Below are 14,035 nucleotides of genomic sequence, written 5' to 3'. Positions count from 1 at the left end.
ATTCTATCCAAAGCAATCTATAGATTCAATGCAATCCCTATCAAGCTACCAACGGTATTTTTCACAGAACTAGAACAAATAATTTCACAATTTGTATGGAAATACAAAAAGCCTCAAATAGCCAAAGTAATCTTGAGAAAGAAGAATGGAACTGGAGGAATCAACCTGCCTGACTTTGGACTCTACTACAAAGCCACAGTCATCAAGACAGTATGGTACTGGCACAAAGACAGAAATATAGATCAATGGAACAGAATAGAAAGCCCAGAGATAAATCCACGAACCTAAGGATACCTTACCTTTGACAAAGGAGGCAAGGATATACAATGGAAAAAAGACAATCTCTTTAACAAGTGGTGCTGGGAAAACTGGTCAACCACTTGTAAAAGAATGAAACTAGAACACTTTCTAACACCATACACAAAAATAAACTCAAAACAGATTAAAGATCTAAATGTAAGACCAGAAACTATAAAACTCCTAGAGGAGAACATAGGCAAAACACTCTCCGACATAAATCTCAGCAAGGTCCTCTATGACCCACCTCCCAGAATATTGGAAATAAAAGCAAAAATAAACAAATGGGACCTAATGAAAATTAAAAGCTTTTGCACAACAAAGGAAACTATAAGCAAGCTGAAAAGACAGCCCTCAGATTGGGAGAAAATAATAGCAAATGAGGAAACAGACAAAGGATTAATCTCAAAAATATACAAGCAACTCCTGAAGCTCAATTCCAGAAAAATAAATGACCCAATCAAAAAATGGGCCAAAGAACTAAACAGACATTTCTCCAAAGAAGACATACAGATGGCTAACAAACACATGAAAAGATGCTCAACATCACTCATTATCAGAGAAATGCAAATCAAAACCACAATGAGGTACCATTACACGCCAGTCAGGATGGCTGCTATCCAAAAGTCTACAAGCAATAAATGCTGGAGAGGGTGTGGAGAAAAGGGAACCCTCTTACACTGTTGGTGGGAATGCAAACTAGTACAGCCACTATGGAAAACAGTGTGGAGATTTCTTAAAAAACTGGAAATAGAACTGCCATATGACCCAGCAATACCACTTCTGGGCATACACACCGAGGAAACCAGATCTGAAAGAGACACGTGCACCCCAATGTTCATCGCAGCACTGTTTATAATAGCCAGGACGTGGAAGCAACCTAGATGCCCATCAGCAGATGAATGGATAAGGAAGCTGTGGTACATATACACCATGGAATATTACTCAGCGGTTAAAAAGAATTCATTTGAATCAGTTCTAATGAGATGGATGAAACTGGAGCCCATTATACAGAGTGAAGTAAGCCAGAAAGATAGAGAACATTACAGTATACTAACACATATATATGGAATTTAGAAAGATGGTAACGATAACCCTATATGCAAAACAGAAAAAGAGACACAGAAGTACAGAACAGACTTTTGAACTCTGTGGGAGAAGGTGAGGGTGGGATGTTTCAAAAGAACAGCATGTATATAATCTATGGTGAAACAGATCACCAGCCCAGGTGGGATGCATGAGTCAAGTGCTCGGGCCTGGTGGGCTGGGAAGACCCAGAGGAATCGGGTGGAGAGGGAGGTGGGAGGGGGGATCGGGATGGGGAATATGTGTAACTCTATGGCTGATTCATATCAATGTATGACAAAACCCAATGAAAAATAAAATAAATAAATAAATAAATAAAACTAGTGAAAGTGAAAGTCGCTCACTCGTGTCTTTGTGATCCCATGGGCTATTTAGTCCATGGAATTCTCCAGGCCAGAATACTAGAGTGGGTAGCCTTTTCCTTCTCCAGGGGATCTGACCAACCCAGTGATCAAACACAGGTCTCCCACATTGTGGGTGGATTCTTTACCAGCTGAGCCACAAGTGAAGCCCAAGAATACTGGAGTGGGTAGCCAATTCTTCTTTAGCAGATCTTCCCAACCCAGGAATCAAACCAGGGTCTCCTGCAGTGCAGGCAAATTCTTTACCAACTGAGCTATCAGGGAAACCCAGGAAAGGCAGAAAAAGAGGGAAAGACAACAAGGAACAAGGGAAATAAACAGAAATGGTTACAAACATTGTATGTAGTTACGAGACCACCTGACTTGCCTCTCAAGAAACCTGTATGCAGGTCAGGAAGCAACAGACATGAACAACATGGACATGGAACAACAGACTGGTTCCAAATAGGAAAAGGAGTACATCAAGGCTGTATACTGTCACCCTGCTTATTCAACTTATATGCAGAGTACATCATGAGAAACACTGGGCTGGATGAAGCACAAGCTGGAATCAAGATTGCTGGCAGAAATATCAATAACCTCAGATATGCAGATGACACCACCCCTATGGCAGAAAGTGAAGAAGAGCCTCTTGATGAAAGTGAAAGAGGACAGTGAAAAAGTTGGCTTAAAGCTCAACATTCAGAAAACTAAGATCATGGCATCTGGTCCCATCACTTCATGGCAAATAGATGGGGAAACAGTGGAAACAGTGGCTGACTTTATTTTTTTGGACTCCAAAATCACTGCAGATGGTGATTGCAGCCATGAAATTAAAAGACGCTTACTCTTTGGAAGGAAAGTTATGACCAACCTAGATAGCATATTAAAAAGTAGAGACATTACTTTGTCAACAAAGGTTGGTCTAGTCAAGGCTATGGTTTTTCCAGTAGTCATGTATGGATGTGAGAATTGGACTATAAAGAAAGCTGAGCACTGAAGAATTGATACTTTTGAACTGTGGTGTTGGAGAAGACTCCTGAGAGTCCTTTGGACTGCAAGGAGATCCAACCAGTCCATCCTAAAGGAGATCAGTCCTGGGTGTTCATTGGAAGGACTGATGCTGAAGCTGAAACTCCAGTACTTTGGCAATCTAATGTGAAGAGCTGACTCATCTGAAAAGACCCTGATGTTGGGAAATATTGAAGGCAGGAGGAGAAGGGGTCGACAGAGGATGAGATGGTTAGATGGCATCACCGACTCAATGGACTTGAGTTTGGGTAAACTCCGGGAGTTGGTGATGGATAGGCAGGCCTGGCATGCTGCAGTTAATGGGGTCGCAAAGAGTCTGACACAACTGAGAGACTGAACTGAACTGATGATATATAGTAACCTAACTATAGCAATAATCACCTTAAATGTGAACGGTTTAAATACATTAATTAAATGACATAGATTGTTAAGAGTGGATAAGAAAAGCAAAATTCAACTGTATTTTGTTTACAAGAAACCCTCTTTGAACAAAAAGATACAAATAAAAACTAAGGAGATGGAGAAAGATATATCATGCTAGCACTAACTCAAAGAAAGTTGGAGCAACTATATTAATTTCAGACATTGAAGACCGCAGAACAGAGAAAATTATCAGGGATTAAGGTGGGCATTATTAATGAGAAAGGGGTCAGTTCCCCAAAAAGACATAATCCTTAACATGTATGTAGTTAAAAACAGAGTGTCAAAATATGTGAGGTAAAACAGATAGAACTGCAAGGGAAAATAGACAAATTCACTATTAGAGTTAGAGATTTCAACACCCCTCTATCAGTAATTGACAGATCCAGCAGGCAGAAAATTGGTAAGGATATAGTTGAACTGAAGAGCACCATCAATCAACTGGATCTAACTGACATGTATAAAATACTTTATTCAACAACAGCAGAATACACATTCTTTTCAGTTCGCACAGAACATTAACCAAGATAGACTACATTCTCAGCCATAAAACACACCTTAACAAATTTAAAAGAATAGAAATCATACAAAGTATGCCCTCATACCGCAGTGAAATTAAACTAAAGATCAATAACATAGAGATAGCTGAAAAGTCCCCAAATATTTGGAGATTAAATAGCACATGTCTAAACAATATATGGGTCAAAAAATAAGTCTCAAGAGAAATTAAAAAACATTTTTAACTAAGTGAAAATGAAAGTAGAACTTATTGATTTTGAGGGATGCAGTGCAGGTAGTGCATAGAGGGATATTTACAGCATTTAATGCATATGTTAGCCAAAATGAAAGATCTTAAATCAATTATTTAAGCTCCCATCTTAGGAAATTAGAAAAAGAAGAGTAAATTAAATCCAAAGTAAGCAGAATAAAATAATACAAATTAGAGCAGAAGTCAATGAAATTAAAAATAAGAAATCAATAAAAATCAATTAAGCCAAAACCTGTTGCTATGAAAAGATCAATGAAACTGATAAACCTCTAGCCAAGCTAAGCAAGAAAAAAAGATTACTAAACTACTAGTTAGCAATTAAAAATTACTAATATCAGAAATGAAAGAGGGTTACCACTACTGATCCCATAGTCATTAAAAAGATAATTAAGAAATATTATGAATAACTTTGTGCCCACAAATTTGAACTTAGATGAAATGGACCAATTTCTTGAAAGACACAATTCACCAAAACTCACTCAAAGAGAACCAGATAATCTGAATAGGCTTATATCTATTAAATAAGTTAAATCAATAATTAATAACCTTCTAAAAAAAGAAAGAACAAGGCCCTGATGGTTCCATTGATAAATTCTACCAAACATTTAAGAAAGAAATGATACCAATTCTCTACTATCTCTTACTGAAGCAGAGGGAATATGTCCTAACATATTTTATGAGATCAACATTACCCCAATGCTAGATAATGGCATTACTAGAAAGGAAAACTATGAACTAATATCTCTCATAAACATAGATGCAAAAATCCTCAATATGACAACCAATGAGATTTATTCCAGGTATGCAAGGCTGCTTCAAGAGTCAAAAATCAAGTGATATAATCTATCACATCAATAGGCTAAAGGAGAAAAATCATATGATTCTATCAATAGATGCAGGAAAAGCATTTGACAAAATACAACATTTATTCATGACAAAAAATAAATAAAACAACATACCTAAACATCTATGCAAACTAGGAACAAAGGGGAACCACATTCATTTGGTAAAAAAGAGCTACCAAATACAGCTAACTTCATTCTTGATGCTGAGAAACTACACACTTTCTCCTAAGGCTGGAAACATGACACGGATGTCCCCTCTCACCAGTCCTATTCAACACTGTCCTGGGAGACTCAGTTAATACTGTAAGACAAGACAAAACAAGACAAGAGTGGAAAAGAAAAGGTAGACCGATTGGAAAGGCAGAAATAAAAGTGCCTTTACTCTCAAATTACACAACTGTCAATGCATTAATAGAAAATCCCAACGAACTGACCAAACTTCTGGAACTGGTGCTTATAGTGAGGTTGTAGAGTACAAAGTAATTACATAATAGTCAACTGCTTTCCCATATTCCTTGGGCTTCCTTGTGGCTCAGCTGGTAACTAATCCACCTGCAGTGCAGGAGACCTGGGTTCAATTCCCTGGGAAGATCCCCTGGAGGGGGGAAAGGCTACCCACTCCCATATTCTGGCCTATATACAGCCCATGGGGTCACAAAGAGTCGGACACGTCTGACTGACTTCTCACTTTCACTTCCTATATTCCACCAATGAACACTTGGAATTTGAAATGAAAAACAACGTCAAGGACTTCCCTGGTGTTCAGGGGTTAAGACTCCTCGCTTCCACTGTAGGGGGTGTAAATTCAATCTCTGGTCGAGGAACTAGGGTACCGCATGCTGAGCAGCATGACTAAAAATTAAAAAAAAACAAAAGAAAAAATCATATTATCATTTACATTACACCATTTACATTACATCATTTACATTAACACCCAAATAAAATAGGTGTAAATCTAACAGAACATATGAAAGTGAAAATGAAAGTCGCTCAGTCATGTCTGACTCGTTGCAACCTCGTGGGTATAGTACATGGTATTCTCCAGGCCGGAATACTGGAGTGGATAGCCTTTCCCTTCTCCCAGGGGATCTTTCCAATCCAGGGATTGAACCCAGGTCTCCCAAATTGCAGGCAGATTCTTTACCAGCTGAGCCACTAGGGAAGCCCAAGAATACTGGAGCGGGTAGCCTTTTCCTTCTCCAGGGGATCTTCCTGACCCAGGAATTGAACCAGGGTCTCCTGCATTGCAGGTAGATTCTTTACCAGCTGAGCTACCAGGGAAGCCCTTAACAGAACATATGGAAGATACATATGAAGAAAACTAAGGCTGGTTCACATTCAAAAATCAATTAATGTCATCTAACACATCAGTGAAGAACTAATGCTTTCGAGTTGTGGTGCTGGAGAAGACAGACTGCAAGGAGATCGAACCAGTCAGTCCTAAAGCAAATCAACCCTGAATATTCACGGCAAGGACTGACGCTGAAACTCTGATACTTTGGCCATCTGATGCGAACAGCCAATTCATTAGAAAAGACCCTGATGCTGGGAAAGATGGAAGGTAGGAGGAGAAGGGAATGACAGAGTATGAGATGGTTGGATAGCATCACCAACTCAATGGACACGAACTTGAGCAAACTCTGGAAGACGGTGAAGGACAGGGAAGCCTGATATGCCGCAGTCCATAGGGTTGCAAAGAGTCAGACCTGACTTAGTGACTGAACAACAACAAATCACATCATCTAAAGGTTAAAGAAGAAAAATCATATGAGCCTATGCATAGAGGCAAGAAAAGCACTTGACAAAAATCCAACACTCATTCATCACAAAAACTGAGTGAGGTAGGAACAGAGAGGATGTCTTCAACTTGATAAAGAACGTGTACAAAAAACCTGTAGTGAACGTAATACTCAATGGTGAGACACTAGAAAGTTTCCCACTAAGATCACGAACAAGGCAACTCCTTTTCAGCATCTTACTGGTTCCTGCTCTGTACCCTGACCCTTCTTTACCACTCTGAGCCTCAGTTTCCCCCTCTGTGAGTGGCGTCTTGGGAACAAGACCATGCTCAGGGGGAGTGCGAGCTTTCAGGGCACAAGCAGATTGGAAAACAGTTTTGAAATGTGAAAAGCACATATACACATCAAGAATGACAACAGTGGTTAAATAAAGTAAAAAAAAAAAAAAGAGAGAGAGAGTCAGGTGAACACTTTCTAATTCAGTCCTTACAACAAACCAAGGTGGATGTCACTGACCCGTTTAAAGGAAACGGTGGTTCCTGCAGCTGATGTGCTAGCACCCCCCACCCGGACTCCTAGATGGGAGGTAGAGGAAACCAAACTCAGTCTGGGTGACTCCTTGGCTCCTGCTTTTCCCATAGCCTCCATCCTGCTGCTGTTGTTTCTGCAGGATCTGGGATGGTAAGCAACAAGTACAAGAAAAGGAGATGGCTGTATTAAGAAATCATCATCCTGCTTTTTCCCTTTTGTCTCTTTGGAGGTGGGGGGTAGGACCAGACAATGGCAGAGATCCTGTCCCCTGGCCCTGGAGGTGATGGAGAGGACCATGAAGATCAGGTGCTCGGAGGCAGGGGCTGTGGGGGTGATGGCAGTCTCCAGGCGACACGCGCGGAGGAGAAAGTCATCACAGAAGGTGCAGCGTGTACAGCAGCAGCCCCAGATAAGCGTCTGCGCTGGGAGGGCTCGCTGGCATTTCTGTTGGCTCGCCTGCTTTTATTAAAAATAATTCTGACGCCGACTATTTTGTAAGCGTGGAGGGCACACATCCAGGGAGGCCCATCTGACTCTGAGATAATTTCAAGGCTGAAGAACGTCGCCCGTGCCAGACACAGCACCGCATGAAACCTGCCTCCCGTCCTATGGAGGGAGGGGGCCGTCCATGTATATGTATAAGTCAGGCTTCGCTAAACCCTCCAAGTAAAAATACTTTTAAATATTTCAGTACGTCGTTAACCACATACATCTCAGTTGGGGCTCATTCCAGCTGGGGGAAAGTAGAGGAGGCAGATGATTTGCATAAGTCGACTGAGGAAATCTGGTGAGAGACAGGGACGAGACTCAGACACCCACAGCTGTCAGCTGATCTCCAGGGCCCCGCCCCTCGGCCATCCCCCACGTGTGCGGAGCACCTACTATGCGCCAGGCGCAGGGCTAGGCTTCCTCAAGGCAGGAACAACTCGGCGCCACGGCGATGAGTCTAGCTCAAGGGCCAGAGGCCACACGCTGGTTCCGCAGTGTGTAATTCGAGCAGCGATCCGCATTGTGGATCTGATGGAACTGGATGGGAGGCTACTGCAGCTGATGGAAAGGGGGGATTGGTCCAGCCTGAGGGTGGCTCCTGGAGAGGAAGGCTGGGCAGTGGGGTGTGAGGGGAGGGGGCCTCAGGCAGAGGCGAGTGCCCCGATGGAGGAACACCTTGGCTGGAGCAGATGCCTGTGAGGCTAGTGATGAGAAGGGTGGCTGCACACGCGGAAGGGAGTTGACTGCAGGCAGCTGATGGTGGGCTCTGGGTTGAGGGGTGATGCAGGAGGTGGGCTGGAGGCCACCGCAGCCAGTGGATGGCAGGAGCACCCACCAGAGGGAGAGCAGATGGGCAGAGGATCGGGGAAAGCTGTTCTTCGGGGACTAAGATAAAGTGGTCCTGGCTCCCCAGGTCCGGGGGCCCTGACGTGGCAGGCCTGCATTTCCTGCTCAAGGTCCCCAGCTTCACACTATCTACCCTGCCCACACTTGCCTTGAGTTGAACGCACGGGTTCCTCCTCTTAGCCACCCCCACCCCCCACATCAGTACCACGCAAGAGGAAGGGGCAGAGAGGGTGAGGAGGCAGCAGCCGGGCTCCAGGGTGTTGGCAGCAGCAGCCCAGGCCAAGGGCGGCTGAGGGCCCTCTTGGAGGGAAAGAAAGGGGGGGCCTGGCACTCCGTCGGCTCCGAGGGAAAGTCTGTCGCCACCACGTCCCATCCCTCTCGCGCCTGCGGGCGTCTCCAGGCGGGCATTTCTTCCTATCTTTTCCCAGCACCTGCAGAGCGCCTGGCACAAGACGCTGCCCAGGATGCACGTCCCGGGAGACGGTGCCGTCAGAGCCAGGTGGTCACAAGGGAGGCAGCCCCTGCTTAGTGAGCGTTTCCTCCTGAGCGCCTGCTCTGAGCACTTTCTGCTTTGTCCCGTTTCATCCACATCCTTGTCTTCGTGAGGCGGGCACCTTTATTATCTCCACTTTTCAGGAGATGACTGGGAGGCTCAGAGGACGTTACGTAACCTGTGGACATCGCCTAGTTTGCAACTTACCAGGCTCAGACTTGAAGCCAGGTACGTCTGACCCCAGAGCCCTCGGCTCTGGTTTTGCACGCGTGCGCGCTCAGTAGCTTCAGTCGTGTCTGACTTTTTGCAACCCCATGGACCGCACCCGGCCAGGCTCCGCTGTCCATGGGGTTCTTTAGTCAAGAATCATGGAGTGGGTTGCCATGCCCTCCTCCAGGGCATCTTCCCAGCCCAGGGGTCAAACCTGCGTCTCTAGCATCTCCTGCATTGGCAGGCAGGTTCTTTACCACCTTGGGGAGCCCGGCTTTGGCTATACCACCAGTCAAACCCAGGCGGCCCCACAAAGGCCCGCACAGAGTTTAGGAGAACTCCAAACAGTGGAAGAAATGCATCCTATCTTGGTCCAAGAGTCCACAGCACGTGAGAGACATTAACTATGCCACCTGTTGATTTCCCTCCACAGGCCAGGTGTGCGCTGTGCACGCATGTGTCACACGTGTGCTCACATGGGTGAGGAAGGCCGGTGGGAAAGACTCCAGTCCATTCTTCTTGCTTTGCCATCATGTTTCCATTGCTTACTGGGAGGGACCTCTAGTATTTTTTTTTTTTTAATTTGTGACTTTTCTCATATAATTTTTAAGTTGATATATTGTATTTTCATTTTTATTCAGTTTAATTTTCTTTCTTCCTTCTTTTTTTTTTTTTTGCCTTGCAGCATGTGGGATCTTAGTTCCCTGACTCAGGATCAAACCCGAGGCCCCTGCAGTGGAAGTGCAGAGCTCTGGGCACTGCACCACAGGGAAGTCCCCTAGCTTATATCTTAAAATAGCCAAACATCTGGCTGCTAAGTGAACAAAGCTGTTCTGAAACCTCTAGTTGTGGGTTAGATGAACCAGATACCCAGATGCTGAGCTCAAATGTTCCCTTTGCAAGTGAAATGTTTGTCTCACATAGATGCTGCCAGTGATACTGCCTTTAATTGCCTAATCTTGATGCTGTCCTTGTCTCTCACCACAGAGGAGTGAATTCCACTCTGGGAAGAGGTAAGAGCAAAGTCTCAGTGATAAGGAGGCATTCGTGAGTGCAATTTCCGTAACATAACAGAACTGCATCTTCACTGACAATGTTTCTTCATTCGACTCTGGGCAATGGGAGGGCTACCACACCCCATCTTCACTGATAACATCCTTATTTAGATTTCTGTGTTCTGCTAGAGGTTCTAGAATTGGAAACTGAAAAAAAAAAATTTTTTTTTAATTGACAATTACATTGGCCTGCTGGAGAGTGGGAGACTGCCTCTTATGAAATTCCACTGAGCTCCTAAACAGTCATTGGCATTCTAACAGAGAGGAAGACAGTCTATTTAGGGAGCCATGGGTATGGGATCCAGATGAGGACTCCTCAGGTAGAGCGAGCCAGGAAATGAGCTGGTTTGGCTGGGGGCGGGGAGGGGAGATGAGAGGGAAGAACCACACGTGAGATGCAAGTTATCATCAAGTCCTAGCTTTTGCTTTGGGTCATGAGAGTGTGTGGATGCTTATGTCATTCTTAAAAAAATTAATTCAAGAAGCTAACTAAATACAGCAGGCTATGTGCATGGTTCTCCATGGAAGTGTCTCATGAACCAAGGATTATCATTAACCCAATTTTGTGCACCTGGGGTCCAATTAAAACGCAATCAATAAGAAGCCTATTTAAAAGGATGGTCTGAGATTTAGATTTCATAACATGTATGCTTTTTCTTACTAGGTTTTTTCCCCCCCTCTAATCTTTTCAAACACGATTTTTCTTCTCCATTTCAATAGCAGGTTCTCCTCATGCAAGTCAAAGGTCTATAAAGGCCTCAAGCATCAGGAATCTGTTTAAGCCCCTTGGTGGGTACCAGAGTCCCATCAGGGCAGAAGGAGGGTCTCGACTGGCTTCCAGAAAGGGATGGCCATGAGCACCTGAACACACTGGGGTCTGGCTGTGGGGCGATGGTTTTATTCCAACAGGGCTGGCATCTTTATGCCGGACAGTAGGAAAGTAGAGGGAGACCCCTATAGATCACTGCTAGTATAAGCCATGCTTCTCATCCTTGGAACGCCCTGCTTTGGGGACAGGGATATTTTTTATCTTGGCACTTGTCTGCTCACCGAACATTCACCGGGCACCCAGTGAGATGCATTTGCATGCTCTGGGCGACGTGCCAGGCCCTCGGGGATACAGAGCGAGTAGTGAGCGCCTTTTCTGGGCTGCTAAGCGCTCTGCTTGTGTTCTCACTTCACCCTCACGCCCCACTCCTTTGTGGCGTCCCCCATGGGAGCTCTGGCCCCACCCTGTTACAGCTGCACCCTTTGCACCTGTGCGGCTGGAGACGCAGGATATCACGGAAGGGCCGTGCCTGAGCTCCCAAGGCTGACTGCTCTTGGTTCAGATCCCAGGCTCCCCACTCTAAGACTTGACATGATGGCTTTAAGTCACCCCTCTGAGCCTCAGATTTCTCATCAATCAAGAGGGAATAACCACCCTTATCTCACAGGGCTGTGTGAGAATTAAATGAAACCATTCACAACAGGCACTTTTGGTTCCTATCACATAGTAAATGTTCAGTACACAATCTCTATTGTTTTTGTTTTTTATCCCCTTGAGAATAGTGTCCATAAAATAATGTCTTTCTATTCCCGTAGGGTGGGATATGTGGTAACATGTTCATTGCCTGCTTGTTGAATGAATGAAAATGAGTAAGTGCAGCCCTTTGGGACGGAGATCTCATGTTCTACCTGTTTTCTGACTTCTTTCTTGCCAGCCCCACAGCAGCAGCTCTGGGGCAGGTAGAACTGCCCCTTTCCCACACAGCATTCACACCTCTAGCCAGGCCTGTGCTAGAACCCAGGGCCTGAGAATCCCTCAGCCCTGACCGACGGAGGGCAGGAAGGAAGCAGGACTCCCTGGTGTCTCTGCTGACCTTTGCCAAGAGGAAGAAGCACCACTCAATCACAAAGGTCTTCTTTGGACATCCGGTAGCTTCCTGCATGGTCCTGAGAATGTGGCTGACTTCAGAAGTCCCTTCTCCTTGAGAAAAGGAGGTGCTAGAGTGACCTTCTTAGGGGGCACCTGGGCCCCAGCCTGCAACAGCTGAAACAGCAGTGGCCCCTGAGTCCATGGGCACAGACCAGCTTTTCATTTCTGGCTTTCCTGTCTAGCCCATTGCCTATATGCTCCCCCACACCCTGCCTCCGGACCCTGTTATTTCCTCTCAGGAGTGAAGGAAACAGGAGTATAACCTCTGAGGGTAAAGGAAGGGGAGACAAGGGCATGGACCTGGTACCACCTCCCACCCAAGTTCTGTCTTCCCTGGGCTCCGTGAGTTGACCTTTCACTCACTGCCTCACAAGCTCCACCTTCTCCCCTGTCACTGCAATGAACAAACACCACTGTGTGTGGCCCAGGGTTGGGGATCAGGAGGCAGAAGGCTTGAGTTCCAATCTGGCTTCTGCGAATCACTGGCTAGGGGATTTCAGACGAGTCACCTTTGTTCTTGGAACCTCAGGACTCTCCTCTGTAAACTGAAAGTGAAGTCACTCAGTCGTGTGTGACTCTTTGGGACCCCAGGGACTGTAGCATACCAGGCTCCTCCATCCATGGGATTTTCCAGGCAAGAGTACTGGAGTGGGTTGCCATTTCCTTCTCCAGGGGATCTTCCTGACCCAGGGATTGAACCCGGGTCTCCTGCGTTGCAGGCAGATGCTTTACCTTCTGAGCCAACAGGGAAGCCCTTAAACTATGACCTGATTACACATCTCAAAGGTCTGGCGTGAGCATTAGCACTGATGTTTGCACACTGGAGGTGATCTTAAAACTGCAGTTCCCACTAAGGATTGTTGTTCCGCACATCCGGGGGCTGAGGCAGGGCGGAAGGACCTCGAAGGTCCCAGCCCCGGATTCGCGCAGCAGTATGTTCTAAAAATAAGTATTTTTTTCCACCTCCTCAGCTTGGTCAGCAGACGGAGAGACCAGGCAGACCCCAGCAAAACCTCATCCGAGCCTGTTATTGTGGGCAGCCCCTGTGTATTCCGCTTACGGGGAACAATTTGAGAGGCAAACAAAACATGAAAAGCTACTCAGAATTAACAATGGGCCAGATGGTAATGCTAGTTTGAAGCAATAAAACATGATAAATAGCTTCCTGCTGCTACTCCTGATCAATTTCAATATTTAATAATTCCACTGCCACCCCACCCCCTCATCTGGCCCCCTCCACAGGCTGCTGTGATAATGACCCGCATTCAGCTCACAGAGCAAACACTCCTTTACTTTCTGAAGGCGTCAGCAGAAAACAGGCGGCTCAACTGTCACAGGAGCGCCCTCCGTCCTCGAGATAATTCAACTGCCTGCTTCTAAGACACTCCATCTCCAGCCTCTCCTGGTTGCTGGGGAAGGCTGGGAGGGAACTCCGACGATGGAGATGCCATGGGATCGGGCCGTGGGTGTTAGTATTCCCTGAGTCTTGCTTTTGAATTTAAGAAAGGGAAGTGGTAGGGAGCTGGGTGGTCCTCTTACTCCAGGACCAATTAGCAGGAGGAGGAAGCAACCAGAAGGAGATGATGGTAGCTTGGTGTTAAAGCCTTACCCACCGGCCATGCTTCTGAACCTTCTCTGTATGAAAGAGAGAATCACGTCTACTCGCAGGAGTCCTGCCTGCACTGCATGGGTCAAGTGCCGGGCAGAGTGCTCTGAATGTGAGAAATGACTGGCAGCAGGAAGCATCATTATCAAACATGAAGCCAATTAGCAAATGATGCCCCAGCACTGCTACCCGTGGCAAGGGCTGCTGGTCCTTGCGGTCAGGGAGCTGTAGGGTGTGGGGCAGGAGCTGGCAGGGAGCACCCAGGGTTCTCCCCCAAGTGGAGCCCACAGTCCTCGAGACCCTCCGACACAGGGCACCCCGGAGAACAGGTGATGTGGGCACTGTTTACGGAGGAGGA

The 14,035-nt window shown here is 45.8% G+C and overlaps 1 protein-coding gene across 1 annotated transcript in view; it reads right to left on the bottom strand.

The window, feature by feature from the left end:
* The window catches only part of TTLL11 (tubulin tyrosine ligase like 11), a 261,722-nt gene that overhangs the window by 26,449 nt on the left and 221,238 nt on the right, over positions 1-14,035 (bottom strand). The window lies entirely within an intron of this gene.

This window comes from Muntiacus reevesi, chromosome 3, assembly GCF_963930625.1.
Source record: "Muntiacus reevesi chromosome 3, mMunRee1.1, whole genome shotgun sequence".
In the NCBI taxonomy this organism is placed as follows: domain Eukaryota; kingdom Metazoa; phylum Chordata; class Mammalia; order Artiodactyla; family Cervidae; genus Muntiacus; species Muntiacus reevesi.
Note: the sequence above shows the minus strand (reverse complement) of the source record. Positions and strands in the feature narration are given on the sequence as shown.